Source organism: Sminthopsis crassicaudata, chromosome 1, assembly GCF_048593235.1.
Source record: "Sminthopsis crassicaudata isolate SCR6 chromosome 1, ASM4859323v1, whole genome shotgun sequence".
NCBI lineage: Eukaryota > Metazoa > Chordata > Mammalia > Dasyuromorphia > Dasyuridae > Sminthopsis > Sminthopsis crassicaudata.
Genome location: NC_133617.1, coordinates 28,119,855 through 28,140,239, shown reverse-complemented (window position 1 = coordinate 28,140,239; position 20,385 = coordinate 28,119,855).

Here is a 20,385-nt window from a genome sequence, read left to right as displayed (position 1 = left end):
CTCAAGCTCTGTTCTGTGATTTCTCCCACCTCTAACCTTCTGTGTTCTCTTACTCGATGTGTAATCTCCAGATAAATTATCTCCAGAAATAAAAATCTGCTTCTGGTTCAGAGCTTGCTCCCAAATCTGGGTTAGGTAGGGAGGGAAGAAAAAAGGAAAATAAAAAAAGAATCCACCCCCAGTAGAGATCCATGTCTCTGTCTGCTGTGATACTGCTGAGCTCTCTACCCTGCAAAATGTGCCTTGATCTATTTCCCCGGGTAGTGATTTCAACAACAACAATAACAGAAATCCATCATTTCTTTAGCGGGGAATAGAGGGAGGTGGCGGTTTGTTTTTCTTCTGGTTTGGACAGAAAGCTCTTCATTCTCTCCTCGTTTGAGAAAACGTCAGCCTAGAAGGGCTGGAGCCTGGAGCGGAAGGGGGGGAATGCAGTGGGGGAGAAGCCACTGGATGCAGGAGCAGGGACTTTCTGAGGTGGTCGGGGTGTCCTATTCTCATGTCTGTTCTCAAAGATGGCCATGACCTTGGTCAAGTCCATACTGTTCTCAGAAGTGGGGGCTAATCTGTACATAGATGGAGAGGGATGGCCATTCTGTGATAGCTTTTGCAAACCAAATCTTTTACTAAGCAGGCATTGGATTGTGCTTGTCTGCTGGGAAATGGGCAGCCATCAAGGTGGTCACATAGACCTTCCATTCTCCTTCTTCCCCATCCCAACTAGATGTAAATCTTTTTCTCATTTCCTTCCTTGGGTGGAAGATGTAAAATTACAAAGTTTAATGGAAAGGGCACTGGCTCTGGCATCAGAATACCTGGCCAGTATTAAGCATGTCACAATGTCCCCGAGTCTCAGTTTTCTCTTCTGCAAACTAGGGTTAATAATATCTGCAATATCTACTTCCACAGGAATTCTTTTTTAAAAATAATAATAGTTTTTATTTACCAGATACATGCATGGGTAATTTTACAACACTGACAATTGCCAAACCTTTTGTTCTAATTTCCCCCCCCTTCCCCCCCCACCCATGGCAGGTTGACCAATACATGTTCAATAGTTAGAGTATAAATTAAATACAATATATGTATACGTGACCAAACAGTTGTTTTTCTGTACAAAAAGAATCAGACTTTGAAATAGTGTACAATTAGCCTTCCACAGGAATTCTTCACAGGCTCCAATGAGATATCAGCTAAAATATTGTCAATATGTTTTTATTTAAATTTTTTAACAATTTAACTTAAAATCTAATTTCTCTTCTTCCTTCCCCCACTTTCCCCAATGGCAAAAGCAAACACCCCAAATTACAGTCAGGTAAAACAAGTCCCCTTCCTTGACCATGTACAAAAAATAAGTCTCATGATGTGTCTTGAATTCTTCAGCTCTCTGTCACACTTCCTTGTTAGTTTTTTGGAATCATGGCTGGTTATCATTTTGACCAGAGATTTTAAGGCCTTATCTTTGTCTTTGCCATGTTGTAATTGTATAAATTTTTCTCTAGGTTCAGACAAATAATTTATTACCAATCCATTACTTGGCTAAGTGCTAGGGTTATAAATCCAAGTTAACAAGATAGGTCCTGCTTTCAAGGAGCTTATAATCGACTAGCATATAGCACTTTTGTAAATTCAAGGAATGCAAGTTTTTTTTTTCACTTACTAAGTGACCTTGAATAAGTCACTTCAATTCCAGATCCTTAGTTTCCTCACCTGTCAAATTGTCACAAGATTATCAACACTACCCACCTTGTGTTGTGAGTAAGCACTTTTGTAAAGTGGGAAATATTATAGAAAGCAGAGTCATGATCATTGTGCCAAACTGATTTCTGTCCAAAAACTGAATGAATTTTCTCTCTCCCTCAACCCATACTTCCCTATTTATGTCTAGGATGCTATCTTTTTTCCAGTCTCCCAGGTTTGTAACTTCAGCATTATCTTTACCCTCCTCATCCCACATACACATCCAACCAGTTGCCAATCTTGCTGTTTCGACCTCCGCAGCATCCTTCTCTCTTCTCACAAGCTGACACCTTAGTTCAGGACCACATCAGTGCTCACCTCAAATATTGCAGTAGCTTTCTAATCGGTCTCCCTGCCTCAAGATGCTGCCCTCTTCAATTCATCCTTCGTGTAGCTGCCAAAGCAATTTTCCTTAGGTACAGATCTGCCCATATTGCTCTCTTACTCCACAAACTCCACTGGCTCTCTGCTGCCTCTAGGATGTGAGAGAAGTTCTTCTGTTTGACTTTTAAAGCCCTTCACAAACTGGACCCGGATTATTCTTCTTGCACTTTCTGGTCCAGCCTTCTCTCTCTCTGTTCTTTATCTCGGAACTATTGGGTCAATTGTTTTTGCCCCTTCTATATACCTGGATAGCATTCCTTCCTCAACTCTGCCTTCTCTTTCTTTTCCTTCATGACTCAGACCAAAGTTTACCTTCTGCAAGAAGTCTTTCCTGATCTCCACATGGACTAGTGCTCTTCCTCCTTAACTATCTTGTATTTATGATTTTATTTCTTGTCATTATTTAGTTGAATATTTGTACATGCCTCCCCTGATAAAATTTAAGCTCCTAGAGATCAGTTTCATTTGTGTGTTCATAGCCTTAGCTTTTAGTAGAGTACCTAGAACAGGAGGAACCCTTTTGAGATGCTAGTGGTTGGATTGATTGGCTCTGATTCCTTATTGGAACAGGTAAACATTGAGTCAGATATACCTTTTGAACTTTCTGATGAATTTAGTTGCCTCATTTTGAGACTAACATAGTGGTTTTCTGTTTACAAATGGGGAAATTGAGGCACAGGTTTGATTTGTTCCTCCCCTAACTAAGAATGTAACAAATCTTGAAGATGGAGTGAGATTAGGACTTTCTATGCTCTCATTCCTTGGGTAGGCTTCTTTCCATTTGGACTAAAACCTCTGTTGATCAATTCCTACTTGTCCTGCCTATAGCTTGTTTGTTCATAATTGTTTGCATGTTGTCTCCTCTGTAGATGATGAGTTCCTTGAGAGCAAGAACTATCTTTTCCAGGTGCGCCCCTCCCCACATCCTTGTCTCCCTAGTTTAGGACAGTATCCAGAAGGTTGCAGATGCTTACAAATGCTATTTGGCTGACTTAAGAGGGAATCAGAAAGCTTATTTTCAGTCTCATTGTTCCTGAATCTCTATGTAACCCAGGACAAGGCTTTTCCCTTCTCTTGATGTAGAAATGAGGGGATATAGTATATGATCTCTAAGGTCTCTGTCACCATAGACACTTTAATCATCTCTTTGTAATTATTTCTCTCCATAAATTTATATGTAAATATATAAATGCACTTTCATTTTTAACAAAGGAGACACAAGGTGAATGATGGGTAGATAAGACTCCTTTCATGAGCCAGAGGTGGGGGAAGACAGAGATAGGAAAGTAAAGGCAGAAATACTGGAAGAGGATGGGATGAAAGGCTAGGGAGAGAGACTGTTACTAAGAACACAGTGAATAAGAAAAGGCAAAGAAAGTGAAGGGAGAGAGAAAGAGAAAGACAGGGAAACAATTGAGGAAGGAAAGAGAGACAGAGATGGACACAGAGAGAGACAAAGACAGAGAGACAGTGGTGTTGTTATCTTACTGTGGTGAGGTTAACTTACTCAGCATCCAAGAGAGAAGTAACAAATAAATCTTTGGCTTGAGGTGGTAGGAGGTGGAGACTGGGAAGGAACAGCAGTGAATGAGCTCCCCATGGAGAAAAGAACTTCATGCATATCGAGCTATTGCTAAAGATTTAGAGCAAAAACTCCAGAAAAGTTAAGCTGGCTAGGTCTGGAGAGATGAGGCAAGTGTAAAATTTCAGGCCAGGAGAATGGGCTTTTTTTCCTGATGGCCCTATTAAAAGGCACATATATATACTATCCCTTCTACTGATCTGCGCTCATCCAACCTTATGGAGGTGGAATTTTTTCAAGGTCACTTTTCCTCCCCTTCCACCTTTAGTGCCTGAATCTTGGTACTGATTTTTTTTTAAAGTCAGGGCTTTTGATCTAAAAGAGACCTTAGGTTAGGTTATCCAGTTCTCTTTTTGAGTCTGTTTTTTTTTAATCCAACAGAATGGAAGCTCTTTGAGGTCAGTGATAGCTTTGGTTTTTATGTTTGCAGCCCAGCACCTGGTATAGTGCCTGGGTCATTGTAGATTCTTAATAGGTACTTGTTGACAGATTGATTTTTTGCCTTTGTTTTCCTAGCACCTAGTACAGTATCTGGTACAATAGTAGATGCTTAATAAATATTCATTAAGTTGAATTGATTTATTCTTCTTTTTTTTTTTTTTTTTGGTCCTGACGTGTGGTTTTCATTAAGAGTGTGTGTGTGTGTGTGTGTGTGTGTGTGTGTTTCGTTTCAAAGAGTAGTCATTAATATGTTTTGCATTACTGCACATATATAATCTATTTCAAATTGCTTGCCTTATCAAGGAGAAAGGGGGGAAGGAAGGATAGATTTTGGAAATAAAAAATTCAAAAAGAAATATTAAAAATTGTTTTTACACATAATTGGAAAAAATAAAATATAAGAATTTTTACATGGAAAAAAGTAGCCATGATAGTATTTTGTGGACTTGGAAAAAGGTCCTGTGGAGTTTCTCAGAGATCTTGACCTAACCTTACAATTTTAGCCATTTTAAATAAATGATTTGGATAAAAAGATAGATGGAATCCTCATAAGATTTGCAGATGACATAAAGCTTGGAGGAATAGTTCGTACAGTGGATAATATAATCCAGGATCCCAAAAGAATCTTGACAAGCTATAACAATGAATTGAATTCTAGATGAAATATTCTGGAGAAAACCTTAAAGCCTCACATAGGTTGAAAACAATTGACTCAACAAATATAAAATGAGAGAGGTTTGTTTGAAAAAGATCTGGAAGTCTTAGTGGTCTGCAAGCTCACAATATGCATCAACAGTGAGATAAAGCAAACCAAAATAGTTAACAAGACTTTGGACATCACCGAGAGACACAACTTCCAGGAATAAGGAAAGTATGCACCCGCTCTACTTTTCCTTGATCAGATCTCATCAAAAGCATCATACTTATTTCTGGATGTCACAGTCTAGGAAAGATAATGGTAAGTTGGAGAATGTCCAGAGAAGGGTAAATAAGACTGTGAAGGGCCTTAAGATCAGAGCATCTGAGAATCAGTTGAAGAAATTGGGGATATTTATCTTGGAGACAGATTCACAGGGAACAGAAACTTGAAGAGCTGTTATTTGGAAGAAGAATTAGATTTGCTCTGTTTGGCCCCAGAAGGCAGGACCAAGAGCAAGAAATAGAAGCTAAGAGGCAAATTGGGTCTTGACATCAGGGAAAAGTGGACAACAAAGAACTTCCTAACACTCAGAGCTGTCCAAAAGTCTAAGAGGCAGTTCCAGGGCATGGTGAGAATTCTCTCTCACTTGAGGTCTCCAGGCCAAGCCTGTATAACCACTTGTCAAATATTGTAAAGAAGATTTTTATTCAGTTATAGTCTAGAGTAAACAGATTGAAGTTTCTTCTAACTCAGAGATTCTGTGTTTTTGGAATATCAAAGTGGAAGGATCTTAGAACAAAAAGATCACAGGTGGAATGACTCCTAAAACATAGCATGTGAGATCAGGGAGGGATCATGCAGTGATAGAGCTAGAGCTCAGGGGACACAAGAGGTCACTAGCCCCAATCCCTCATTTTATACATGAGGAAACTTAATTCTACAAGGTCTTGACAAAGCCTAAAGAAAGGCCCTCTAACTCTAAGTTTAGTGTTCATTCTACTGTGCTGTTTTGGACCTTAGAACCCTCAAGGCTGGGAAGGTCTTTAGAAAAGAGAATATGATAGTCATGGGCTCAGGGGAACATTCTAAGGTAATGCTCATGTTCATGTGAAGCACATGGCAATCTGCTTTTTGGTTTTTTGTAGACTTATGGCTGGAACTGGGAAGGGCCTTAGAACATGGAAGGTCAGAGGTGGGAGGAGCCTTAGAACATGGAATGTTAGACCTAACAGGGGCTTTAGAATATAAAATGTCAGAACTGTGAGGGGCCATTGTGGATCATTTAACCCAACCTGTGATTATTTCTAGACTGGCTTGGAGAGAGTGAGTTCACACTTAAAATAGTTGCTATTAAACTTTTTTTTCCACCAAATTTACTTCCTCACACTAGCTTCTCACCAATCTTGGCTCCTGTGGCCATCTAGACCATGGATCCCATCATTGAACCTTTGGTGGCTACTCTGACTTTTTAGAGCTAGCAAGATTGCAGGCTGCTCTATTCTGTCTTGACCCTCATTCACTTAAGAGCAAGAAAGACTAAACACAAACAGGTGAAGACAGAAATTACCGTGTGTTCCTGAGGTCAGGAACACACGGTAATTTCTGGTTTTTCTCCCCACCTAGTATCTTATAGCAATTCTTGCCTCAATTCACACCGGGAAAGAGCACTATTTTAAAATTGTACACTCAGTTTTGCCGATTAAAAGTCTTTTTAAAAAAGACATACAGTATGCAGTCATGGAACAATTACAAAATATCTACTCATGCTCCAAATCTGGGACAGAACCTTTTGCTACGAGTCATTGTAATTGTCCATAAGCAGGTTCACCAAATTTCTCTCCCACCCCTACCACCTACATGAGCCACTAGTAGGCAGAATATTTTGTGAATCTTCCCAGGACTGGCTACTGGCACCTCCCTTTCCCAAAGGCCCTGTCCCTGCCCCATCGCCGCATTATATTCTATCAATGTATGCAATGTACGTCGACATAAATCAGGTATGAAATAGAGAGCTGATTTCCACACAGTTGGCAACAAGTATTTATTAAGCACTTACTATATGCTGGGCATTGTGGAAGGATCACCAAGCCTAAAAGCATCATAGTATGTATTACAGAATGATTAACTCATCATTATTAGTACAATCCATTGGGAGGTTAATATTTAAGCTTCCTTGGGACATAAACAGTTTTTGCAAGGCCGCTAATTAGCCATTTTATATTTCACCTCCAATGAGCACAGTCTGATCCAGTGCTAGGTAGGATCCTTTTTCTGGGGACTCTCTCTGAGGCTGATTTTCCTCACTGCTGGTCTGCTCCCAACTGGCCCGTAGACTTTGCCCTTGATGCCAGCCCAATCCTCCTGCTGCCCTTACTGAGGACTTACTATAGAAGGGGAAATGTAAAGAGGGAGTAGGGGATAGTCAGATGGCCAATACAGGCTCATCTGGTTAAGTTTCCTGATCTCAAATGACATGTGGTAGAGATTTTCATGGACCTAAAAGAGGGAGAGATTCTGTTTTTCCTCATTTCCCCCTGATGGTCACATTTTATACTTTAGGATTCTGTTGCCAAAGTCTGTTATCCAGGAATGTCTAATTGAATTGGATTTAGAGTAGAAAGGGACCTTTGAATCAAGTCAACAAGCATTTGCTGAATACCTACTATTTGGGCAGATGGGAGATGCAATAGATTGAAAGCTGAATCTGGAATCAGGAAGATCTAAATTCAAATCTGCACTCAGATGCTTACTTTCTGTGTGATCCTGAGCTAGTCACTTAACTGCTTTCTGCTTCAGTTTTCTCAGCTGTAAAATGAAGATAATAACAGCATTTACCTCCCACTGTTGTTGTGAGGATCAAATGAGGTAATATTTGTAAGGTACTTAGTACAGTCCCTGGCACATGGTAGACACTATAGAGATGTTAGCTATTATCAGCAATCATTATGTAACAAGAACTAAGTTAAATATTGGGGAATACAAAGTAAAGCAGAAACTAAATTTGTTACTTTTGGCTTCTCACTCTTGGTTCTGATCTCTGAAGCCCACTATGACAGCCCTTCAAATATTTGAAAACAACGTTCATGTTTACCCCTATCCCAAGTCTTCTTTTCTCCAGGCTAAATCCTCTTAGTTACAGGAACTGATGATACTCATATAGCATAATACCAAGACCCTTTACCAGCCTCTGGCCTTTTTCTAGCCTAACAATGTCATTAAACTGTCATTCCCAGAAATGAACATAATACAACTGATATGACCTGACCAAGGGGCAGGATATTGGGATTGCTACTCTCCTATTCCTGGAGAATATATTCCATATATGTTTTACTTAGTGCAACGTAAGATCATATTAATGTATTTAAAAAAAAACACTATAATCAACTAAACTTAGTACTGATATTTACTTATTATCAGTCAGGCACTTAATAACCATTTGGGGAAGGAGAAGAATAGAACATCATTAACTGGTCCATGTGGAAAATAAATCCATCACTTTGACTTTCTTAGCCTGGTGCACAAACCTGATGAGCTCATATTTCTATTGCTTTTAAAAGTTTACTAAATATTCTTCCCACTCCAATTCATTCTCCGGTCACCAACATGATTTTCCTAAAATGCAGGTTTGACCATATTGCTCCACTACTCAAACTGTAGTAATTCCTTATTGCATTTAAGATTAAATATAAACTTCTCTATTTGGCAGTGAAAACTTCTTCCAACCTGGCCATTTTTTGTCTTTCCAGTCATCCCATATTTTATTTTCTTCCACCCACTCCATGGTCTAGTCATACCAGTCACTGTTTATTGCTCATTGTCCCATTTCTATGCCTTTGCACTGGCTGCCCCCACACTTGTAATACACTGTCCTTCATCACTCCTGTCTCTTAGAATCTTTGGCTTCCTTCAATATTCAGTTCAAATGCCAGTTTCTGGAGGTGGACTTTACCAAGCTGCCAGAGCCCTTCCTCTGAGATTACTTTCCATTTATTTTTTATGTCATATATACCTATTGAAAAAAATCCCACATTTGTTCAGAAAATATTCTATTTCCTCATTTCTGTATCTTATTCCTGGAGAGCTGCATTTTCCAATCAATCGATCAATATTTAATGTTTACTTTGTGCTAGATACTATGCTAAGAGTTGAGGATACAAAAAAGGCAAAAAAAAAATCCCTGTCTTCATGATGTTTACACTCTAATACTGTTTTCCCTATTAGAATATAAGGTGTTTGGTCCTTAAAAAGAGAAGAGAAAATGAACCTTTGTGTCATCTTTGCAGAGTTGGCAAAATACAAGTGTGGAACATTGAATAAACTGTCAGTCTTTGTTTAATTATTGCTTATTTCTGCTGATTTGCCATTCTACTTCCCTTATCTCCCTCTCTTTTTTATTCTTTGTTCAAAGAGATGATTTTCTTGGGAGAGGAGAGGAAGTAGATATATTTGGAAACAAATGCAATATAAAAACAAAAGATATTGATGAGTATAAAAATAAAAAAAGAATATAATCTGTTTGAAGAAAGGCTATTTGTTATTTTTGTATCCGTAAATCCTAACACAGGGCCTGGCAAATTGTAGGTGTTCAATAAATGCTTGTTGATTAATTGAGATCTTCAGATCAACAGATCCAAGACAGGACAAGAGAATGAAATCTCTCCCTTTTAAAAATGAGGAAATTTAGGTTGAGTAATGTGTTTAGGGTCACAGCTAGTATGTGACAGAACTAATTCTGGGACCCAGACCCATGTCCTTTTTATTAATATAGGACTTCTTTTAGTCCTATTATTATATTAGTATACTATATAATACATAGTATATTAGTATACAGCGCTTCTTCTTTCAGATGCTCCAGTTTATGCTAAATTCCTTTGGACTCTCAAACTCTCAGAGTCTTTTAGAATGAAGATCTAGTAATGGATAGAAATATTTTCAGCATTTTTGTCACCTGGTTACTTCCCCTTGGAGAAGATGGCAACAGTGATATGAAGGACAAACAAAAATATTATAGTCAGAGATGCCTTCTGGCCTCCATGGAATTTCTCATTATGCCTCAATTTTTCCAGCTGCAAAACTGGAAATCTTCTTCTTCAACAAAAATGGAGAGAAATAGAGGATTTAGAGTTTGAAGAGACCTTACTGGAGATCTAAAAATTGGTTCTTAACCATTTTGTGTCTTGATAAAGTTTACAGATTTCTCAGAATTATATTTTTAAATACACAAAATAAATAGGAATATAAAGGAAATAAATTATCTTGAACTACAATCATCAAAATATTACAAAGTCAAGTTTATTGACCCCACATTTAGAACCACTGATCTAATATAACTGAGGCCTGGATTCAGTTTGCTCAAGGTGAAATGTAGTAAATATAAGAGTCAGAATTTGACCTTATAGCTTCTGATTCCAAAGTTCCTTTTATACTATAAACTATTTGAGGCATCTCAGAGGTCTATGGTCCTCAGTATAAAGGAACATGTGAGCTTCAAATAACATTCTAACCAGGACCCAAGGCTACCATCAAAGCTTGTTGCTTCCATTCTCTCTGACTCCCTTCTTTTCCCTCCTTCTTTCTTTCCTTCTGTCCTTCCCTTCCACCTCCTTCCCTTCCTTGCTTCCTTCCTTCTTTCCTTCCTTTTTTCTTTCTTCCTTGCTCCTCTCCCTCCTTTCTTTCCTCCCTCCTTTCTTCTCTTCCTTCTTTCTCACCTTCTCTTCTTGCCTTTCTCTCCTTTCTTTGCTTCCTCTCTCCTTTCCTCCATACCTCTTTTCCTTCTTTCCTTCCTTCTCTCCCTTCTTCCTTTCATTTTCCCTTCCCTTTCTTTTCCTTCTCTCTTCCCTTCTCCTCTTCCTTGTTCCCTTCTCCGTTTCCTTCTTTCTTCCCTTTCCCTTTCCATTTCCTTTTCCCTTTCCCTTTTTCTTTCCCTTTCCCTTTCCCTTTCTCTTTCCCTTTCCCTTTCTCTTTCCCTTTCTCTTTCTCTTTCTCTTTCTCTTTCTCTTTCTCTTTCTCTTTCCCTTTCCCTGTCCCTTTCCCTTTCCCCTCTTCTTAGCTTCCAGAATCCAAATCAATGTGGTATCTCATCCAGCTGCTTTTAGAAGGCAGGTATCAGAATGAGACCTCCAGCATCAGATGATGTATTTAAGAGGAAGCAGCTTCATTGTAGGTTCATAGTCAGAGAGGTAAAATTGTGTAATCTCATAGGCCATTGAAGCTGACCTCCCACTCCACATTTGACAGAAGAAAGAACTGAGGCACAGAAAGATTCAAGTGACCTGCCCAAAGCCACACAAGTTACAAACTGTGGAGCTAGAATTGAATCCAGATCTTCTGACACCAAATTTAATTCTCTTTCCATTACATTATGCTTCCTCTTCTAAGCTCTCTTCCATCTCTGCCATCCTCTGTAATAAGGCCCCTCTAGCTGTGACATCCCCTATTCTAAGGACCTTCCCTCCTCTGACATCCTTTCTCTCCTTACTGAAGTCTTCCTAGTCTAGTTGGAGAAATGCTGTTGAGTTTCCCTATTTTGGCAAGAAAAACTTTCAATTGGAAACCACCTCACAGTGGTAGTGATGGAGACTGAGACAGGAGAAGTGGGGCCATCCCTGGTCCAGTGACCACCCTGCTTGGCCAATCACTGCTTTGGGCCCTCACCATCTGGTGCTACTTGCAGTATTAAAAACTTAGTCCCCAGCCAGGAGGAGAGTCTGATTCCAAGAAAAAAGTCACTCATCTCTTTCTCTCCCTAAGACACTACACATTTATCAAGACCCTCCAGGTTGCCCCCCTGGGGGGGAGTGTCTCTGGGGTTTGGTTGCTGTCACAAGCTGGATGGTCCTGGCTCTTGACATGCTTCCCTTGCACCTCTCTCTCCCTTTTCTTTTCCCTTCTTCCCTTGCCCTTTCCCCTTTTCCCTCTCTGCTTTCCTTTACTTCCCTTTCCCCCTTCCTTTCCCCCTTTCCCTTTCCCTTTCCCTGTCCCTTTCCCTTTCCCTTTGCCTTCCTCCTAGCTGCCCTCCCTCGCTCCCTAAGCCCCTGTCCGCTTCAGCACAATTTAATGTCTTACAGAGCTGGCCCTATTTGACAAACAGGTGATTTTGCTAATGAGGAATAAATGAGATCCACAGGATGAGGGAAGGGGAACAGCAGCTGTCGTGAGGGCCCGATGTGCCGGGTTTATTAAAATAATATATGGCCACATGCTTGGTATTAAGTGTCTCAGTTTGAGAAACTCCCTTCCTTTTTCTGGGGCCCTCCTTCCCCCACTCCCCTCCCATCCTCCCCCACTGGCTCCCTCTTCTCCATCCCCAGCCCCTTATCTGGAAGGTTTTCCAATCAGCAAATTAGCCGCCAGGAGTGGCTGGGAGCCTTCCAGACCCTGCATACCAAATCTCGTCCCCAGCGCCAGGCACGTCACAGTCGGGAAGGACGTGGGGGTGGGGAGGTGGGAGGTCTCCTAATTGAAAGATGACAGGGGCTGCTGGACAATGGGAGAGGTGTGGAAAAGAGGCAAGGGTGGGAGAGAGAGAGAGAGAGAGAGAGAGAGAGAGAGAGAGAGAGAGAGAGAGAGAGAGAGAGAGAGAGAGAGAGAGAGAGAGAGAGAGAGAAGAGAGAGAGAGAGAGAGAGAGAGAGAGAGAGAGAGAGAGAGAGAGAGAGAGAGAGAGAGAGAGAGAGAGAGAGAGAGAGAGAGAGAGAGCAATGAAGTAAAACAGGAAAGAGGAGAACCAGTGAGGGGAAGACAGAAAAGAGATGGGGGTGGGGGGTGGAAGAAAAAGGAAATGATGGGGGAGTAGAATAAGAATGGAGAGAGAAGAGAAAGGGAGGATGAGTAAGTCTGAGAGAAAAATAGGAAAAACACTGAAGGAGAAAGAGATGGAGGACAAGATGAGAGGGAAGAGATGAGAAAAGAAGAGAAAAGAGAAGGGTGATAAAGAGGAATATAAAGAAGTATAGGAGAAAGGAAGAAGAAGAAAGGAAGGAAGAGTGGGAGAGGAAGTTAAAAAAGAGTAAGAGAGGAAGAAAGAGATGGAGAAAGTGGGGGAGAGGGAGAAGGGCAGAGGAAGGAGGAGAGAAAGAAAGGGGAAAGAAGAGGGGAAAGAGAGAGGAGAGAGAAGAAAATGGAGAGAGAGGAGAGAAGAAGGAAAGAAAGAGAAAGGAGGAAAAGAGGGAAAGGAAGGGTGAAGAAGAAGAAGAAAAATGACTAAGAAAAGTGACTGGTATTGAAATAGGAGGGAGAAGAAGCAGGGAAATAGTTGGAAGAGAGGAGGAGGGAGACATTCAACATTTATTAAGCTCCTACTATATGTGAGAGCCTTTGAGCTTAGGAGAGAAAAAAAGCAGGGTGTGAAAAAGAAAGGTGAGAAGAGAGGAAAACGGGGGGGGGGGGTAGAAGAGAGAAAGAAGAGAAGGGGGGAGGGAAATACAAGGAGCAGGGAGTTAGAGAGGTGCCAGCAAAGTCTGCTGACAGGTATGACAGGTCTTCCACTTCATTCGGGCAATGAGGTGAATGGAATGAAAATGGAATGCTGGCTCCCGGCTGACAGAGCCCACAAGACCTGCCTTAATGAAGCTGGTTAATGTGGGCACAAACTCTAGCCTGGAGCTCCTGGCTGTCAGCCCCACCCTGCATGGGGAGACAGGAAAGAGCAGAGCTGAGCTGGTGAGAGCAGCAGTGAGGGAGGGAGGGAGGCAGAGAAAGCTGGAGAAGCGAAGAGGTCAGGAGGATGAGGTCTTAGGAGCATAGATTTAGATTGGAAGGGACCTCAGAGAGCAGCCAGTCCCACCTTCTCATTTTCCAGAGGATGGAGATAAGTCCCAAAGAAGAATGGGGGGGTCTGGGAAGAAGAATGGAAGCAGGAGCACTGTGAGGTGGAGGGAGGAGAAGTTATTGCAAAAAAAAATAGCTGTTCATTCATTCCCAGACACTTGCCACAGGCTGAGAAAGCTGGATTAAGTAGGGAAGTAGGATGTGGAAGAGGGAGCTGGCCAATAATCCACTAGGCAGCATAGGAAGGAAGGGAAGGGAATCCCCAGTGCCCAATCAATCCCAGTATGTAAGAGCCCACACCTTGGTGAGGGGGGAGCAGTAGGCCATGGGTTATAGAAACGGCTAACAGTCCCCGTCCTCATGGACCTTATATTTTAATAGGAGATAGGAAGGGAAGGGGACCTCCAGGGCCCAATCAGTCCCAGTATGTAAGAGCCCACACCTTGGTGAGGGGGGGAGCAGTAGGCCATGGGTTATAGAAACGGCTAACAGTCCCTGTCCTCAAGGATCTTATATTTTAATAGGAGATAGGAAGGGAAGGGGACCTCCAGGGCCCAATCAGTCCCAGTATGTAAGAGCCCACACCTTGGGGAGGGAGGGAGCAGTAGACCATAGATTACAGAAATAGCCAACAGTCCCCGTCCTCATGGACCCTATATTTGAATAGGAGATTGGTACCTAGGTATGGTACCATGGAAGTAACATTGGATGTGGGGGCAGAAGACCTAGGATTTAGAGATGAACAAGTCCACTGAAACCCTATAACCCAACTCCCTCATTTTGCAGGGGAAGAGATTGAGGTACCCTGCTCTCTCTACTGAATTGGCTTCTGAGCTCCCTTCTCACTCTAGCTCTAGGAACCAAAATCACTGAGTTGAGATTGGACTCCAGGGTCACTGACTTCATCAGTCAGGCTCCATCACTTTCTGATAAACTAGCCCAGGGATGGAGTAACATCGTTTTCTCATCTCTACAGTTGCTATGGCCTAGCTTACAGGACTCATGTGAGGAAAGCACTTTGGAAAGATTTATTAAACTTTTATTCTTGCCAAAGAAAAACAAGCTTGTGGATTGGAGGCAAGATTCAGCTAATGGGATACTTAAATCGTAGGAAGAGGGCTTACCTGATTTGGGCAGATGAGTCTGGGCAGCAGAAGAGTCTTTGTCGGGAAGCTGCAGGTCAGAAGGAGGGGATGTGGGTGGAGCCTTGAATGCCAGGCTACTTCTCCAGGGGCTGCTCTGGGAAGCTTGTTTGGCATCGGGTCGCTACCACTCAAGCTCTACAAATTCCCATTTAGACATAGAGAAAGGATCCCGAGGAAGCCAGGAAACTGGGCCTGGGGCCATGGAGGAAGATTGCCGGGAACTTGCAGATTAGAGAAGTTAATGTAATGAATGGGACAATCTAACACAGTTTTATTACCATTAATCTTTCACAGAGCCGGGCATGGAATGACTCTAGCCCACCATTCACACTTAGCCCCGGGTGTTTCTGGAGAGCTAAACCAGCCTGTCCCTTGACCTTGCTGGCTTGGCTTCCTCATGGCTTTCTGAACTCTCCCTGCTGCTGCCCAAGGCGCTGCATCTCTCTGCAGGCTCGGTCACCTCCTTTTCCTGCTGTCACTTAGCCCACTTCTGATTCCCTCTGGTCACTTTCTCCTTACTGTTTTCTCGTTCCGGTGTTGCTCTTGTCTCTTAATCTTTCTTTTCTGACTTGCCCACCATCACCTGCAGCCCCTACCTCCTCTCCCCAATCTCTTCTCCTCCTCCTCCTCCTCCTCCTCCTCCTCCTTCTCCTCCTCCTCCTTCTCCTCCTCCTCCTTCTTCTTCTTCCTCTTCTTCCTCTTCTTCTTCCTCTTCTTCTTCCTCTTCCTCTTCCTCCTCCTCCTCCTCCTTGCTATTGTTGTTCTTTTTCTTCTTCTTCTTCTTCTTCCTCTCTTTCTCTTCTCCCCTCTCCTCTTTCTTTCTCTCTCCCCTCTCTTTCTCCTTTCTTTTTTCCTCCTTTTCTCTCTATTTCTCTCACTCTTTCTCTTCTTCCTGTCTCTCTCTCTCTCTCTCTCTCTCTCTCTCTCTCTCTCTCTCTCTCTCTCTCTCTCTCTCTCTCTCTCTCTCTCTCTCTCTCTCTCTCACACACACACACACACACACTTTTTCATGAGTGAAAGGAGAGAATTTTCAGGATCTCAGTACAGAATCTTTTTCTGAAAAATGAACTAATTGGATGAAATGAAGGACTTCAGTTTTGATGTTCCATTTTCTAAGATTTTTCCCACGTCTAATATTCTATGTTCCAAGATCCCTCCCAATTCTGACTTGCCCTGTTCTAAGGCCCCTCCCAGCTCTGACATTTCATATTTTAAGGTCCCTCCTAGCCCTGACATGCTGGCAGAGTGGATAGGGCACTTGACTTGGAGTTTGGAAAAAGAGTAAAATTCCCACCGTAGACACTTACTAACTGTGCAACCCTGGGAGAGTCACTTAACCTTGATGTGCTTCAGTTTTCTCATCTGTAAATCAAAAAGTTTGGACCCAGTGGCTTTTAAGCTTTAAATCTATGATACTATATTCTCTCTCTCATGTTTAGTGTTCTAAGGTTCCTTCCAACTTTGACATTGTATGTTCTAAGGCATTCTAGATGATAATTCTCTGATCTTAGATTTTTCCTCTTTAAAAATTGGAGGTTAGATCAAATGATTGCTAAGGTTCTTTACATTTCTGGATGCTATGCATCTACTGTATATTTGCAAAAGAAAAGTCTTTCCTTTCACTTATGAGAAAGTGTGTGTGTGTGTGTGTGTGTGTGTGTGTGTGTGAAAAAGACAGAGAAAGACAGGAAGAGAAAGAATGGAGAGGGAGAATAAAGAGGAGAATAAGACAGAGAAATGGAGAGAGAGAGAGAGAGAGAGAGAGAGAGAGAGAGAGAGAGAGAGAGAGAGAGAGAGAGAGAGAGAGAGAGAGAGAGAGAGGAGAGGACATATGCAAACATATACACTTGCATAACAGATTTATAGATTATATACACTACTCACACAACAACCTAGGAATGACACATTAGGGCAACAGAATAAGGGTTATTCACTCCTTCCCTATGTCACTTCTTCTCTCCTGGCCTCAGTTTCCTTCTCTGTCAAGTGGAGCAGAGGCTGTTGGATTACATAAGTCTCTAAAGCTTCCTCCCTTTTGTAATCTTTTGTTTTAATGACCTTGTATCCATCCTCCTACCAAGATGCTGCTATCATCTGCTCATAACCATACAGGAACACAGTCTCACACACACCCCTTCCCCCACCTTCCCCTCCCCCTGCCTGGATGGTTTTATTTTCCTACTTGAATTTCTCCTCATCTGTCTTTGCCTCTTTTTCACCCCCTCCTCCAATCACACCCACCCATCACTCTCTCACACAAGCTCTGCATTTTCTCTCAGGTGACTCTCTCTCCTCCCAACCCCTCTGCCACCCCTCAATTACAGCTCCCCCTCACCCCACCCTGGGGGCCCCAAAACAGACAGTGGGTGATTCATCAGCCACCCAGGGAGATGGAGGTGGTGATCGTGGGTGCGATCGCAAGTGTAAACCAGCCCAAGATTTTGATATGATTATAGGTAATGATAATAATACTAATTCCAATTTCTATGACATTTTAAAAGTTTCTTAAAAACAACCATATAAGGTAGGTACTTTGAAGTATTCCCATTTTGCAGAGTGTGAAACTGAGGGAAGAGGTCAAGTGATTTGTGCAGAGCTGGCTATCATTCAGTTGTTTTTCAGCATTGTCTGACTTTACGTAACCCCATTTGGGGCAGAGATCTTTGGACTGGTTTGCCATGTCCTTCTCCAGCTCATTTGACAGATGAGGAAACTGAGGCAAACAGGGTTACGTGACTTGCTCAGGGCCACACAGTTAGGAAATGTCTGAGGTCAGATTTGAATCCAGGTCATCCTGACTCCAGACCCAGAGTTCTATCCAATGTACACTGGATATACTGTTATACAGTGGTAGAGCTGAGCTTTATCTGAGATGTAGGTCCCTTGACTTTGCAACCCAAGTCCTGGGCTCTTTCCATGAGCCCACTTGGGACTGCCTCCCACCTCAATGTCCCAAGATGGTGCATCTTCAAGCCTGTTCTCCCTACCACAGCTTCAACTGAGCCCCAACTCCAGGCAGGAGGCCCCTCAGGGAGTTCAACTCAGGGTTGAACTTCAGGTCTAGGAGGTGGCACAAATCTGAAGTCATTAGCCATCATTTGAAGTCAGAGGACCTAGATCTTTTCACTTATTTTCTGTGTGATCTTAGGCAAGTCACCTAATTTCTCTTGACTTCAGAAATGAGGAAAGTAGATTAGATGGCTTCTAAGATCCCATGAATCTCTATATCTTGATTCAGTATTTTAAACTCTTATTGAGTGATCTTCATGGTCCCTTCTGATTCTACCCATCTATAGCTTTATGATTATAGAATTAAAGACTGAGACTAGCAAGGAATCTAAGAGTTCATCCAGACCAACCCCATTACTTTACAATTGGGGAAACTGAGTCTAGGGCGTCGAACCCTAATCCAAGGTAGCCCAAGGAAGTAGCAAGAGCAATAGTGGAGTTCAGGTCCTCTGTTCCAAAGAGGGCTATCTTTCTGTTTGTGTTAATTTGTCTCAAGGAATGACAGAGGAAGGGAACCAGCATTTATTAAGCATCTACTATATACCATAATACTATATATTGTAATATATTACAAATATTATCTCATTGGATCCTCACAACATCCCTGAATGTGGGTATTATTATTATCTCCATTTAACAGTTGACGAAACCAGTACAAACAAGTTAAGTGGACTCAGCTGAGTAGAGACTGGAGACAGGAGCCCTAGGATTCAAATCAGATCTCAGACACTTACTAGCTGTGTGACCTTGGGTAAATCACTTCACCCTGTTTGCCTCAGTTTCCTCATCTGTCAAATGAGCTGGAGAAGGAAGTGGCCAAACACCCCAGGATCTTTGCCAAGACAGCCCCAAATGGGGTCACAAAGAGTCACTTAAAACTGAAAAGGACTAAACTATAACAAACGAGGAGGTGTTTGAGGTGAGATTTGAATTCAGGCCTTCCTGACTTCAGGCCCAGTATCCTTTTCATGGTGTTATCTCACGTCTCAAACCCAGACTAAAGGGAAGAGCACTTTTCAATTCAAGGTCTAAGAGAATATTTGTATTTGACCCTGGGCTATAACTGTCAGTGTTTAATCAACTCCCTTTTGCCTAGTTTTTGAAGCCCTATTTCATCTTCCAGGTTTTTTTGCATCTTCCAGCAAAACCAACTTTCTGTTTTTCAAATAGGGCCCTTTAGGTCCCAACTCTGAACCTTTGCACTGATAGGTCTGCCTTGCCCATAGAATCTATCTCTTCCTTCAAGACTCAGCTTAAGCATCAGCCTGAATAGGAACTGTTTCCTGATCTAGTAACTGCTATCCTGTGTTTAACTGCCCTGCAAACATCTGATTAATTTTATAGTTCTATACTTATATATTAACTACATATTTACACAGGTGGTGTATATTTATGTTTTCAGTTGAATTAGGTAAGGGATCTAGCAGGAGAGTACTGAATTTGGATTTAGGCAGTCTCAGACACTTAACTAGCTGTGTGACCCTGGATAAGTCATTTACCCTTGTCTGCCTCAGTTTCTTCATCTGTGAAATGGGTACAATCGCAATACCTTCCTCCCAGGGTTGTTATAAAGATCAAATGAGATAATATCTGTAAAATACTTTAAAACCTTAAAGAGCTGCATTACATTCTAGGTATTGTTAGCTATTGGTCAGCTAGATAGTATAACAAATGAAGTGCCAAACCTGGAGGTAGGAAAACCTGAATTCAAATCTGGTCTTGGACACTCAGTAGTTGTGAGACCCTAAGCAAAGCACTTCACCTTCTTTGCCTCAGTTTCCTCACCGGTCAAATGAGCTGGAGAAGGAAATGGCAAACCACTTCATAATCTTTGCCAAGAATACCTCAAATGGCATCAGCCCCGAAGTCAGGAGGACCTGAATTCAAGTCTGACCTCAGACACTTAACACTTCCTAGCTGTGTGACCCTGGGCAAGTCACTTAACCCCAATTGTCTCAGAAAAAAAAGAACACCGCCCATGGGATTACAAAGGACATGACTGAAACGTGACTAAACAACATTATTAGCTATTATTATGTTGCCCACCTTAAAATGTAAATTCCCTTTGCCAAAGTGAAAAGCAGCCCATGTTTGTGTAGCTTCATATTTGTTATCACTTCTCTTCTTTCTAATAGATGGGTCCCGTTATGCCCATTTTAGGTGAAGAGATTCATAAAGGGTTAACTGGCCTTGCCCAGGGCTGTACAGTAATTAAATGCCTGAGGTAGGACATCTTTGTGACTCCAAAGCCAAAGCTCTATCCACCGGACTCGTCTAGAACAGAGAATGGAAGGGTCCTTAGAACAGGGAATGTTAGAACTGGGAAAAGCCTTAAACCAGAATATCAGATTATCTATTCCATCCTCGTATCTTACAGAGGGAGGCTCAGGGAGGGATGCTGATATGACCAAAGTCACATAGGAAGTCACTGAGAGGTCTGGGATTAGAACTCAGGTCTTTCTAGCCAGCTCTACCCGCTGGCTTTTTCCATGGACACCCCCTCCTCCCCTCCCCCCGGGCTGGCTCCTCCATCCCATTTGTGTTTGTGTCAGCTCAATGTCACGAGGCTTAGAGCGTGTATTCCCATTGTGTGTGCACCCGCGCAGACCCCAGGGGCCCCAAATGGACAGAGTGGGTCCCTCTCTCTCAAAGCTCCACTCTCTATTTCCTGCCCAGA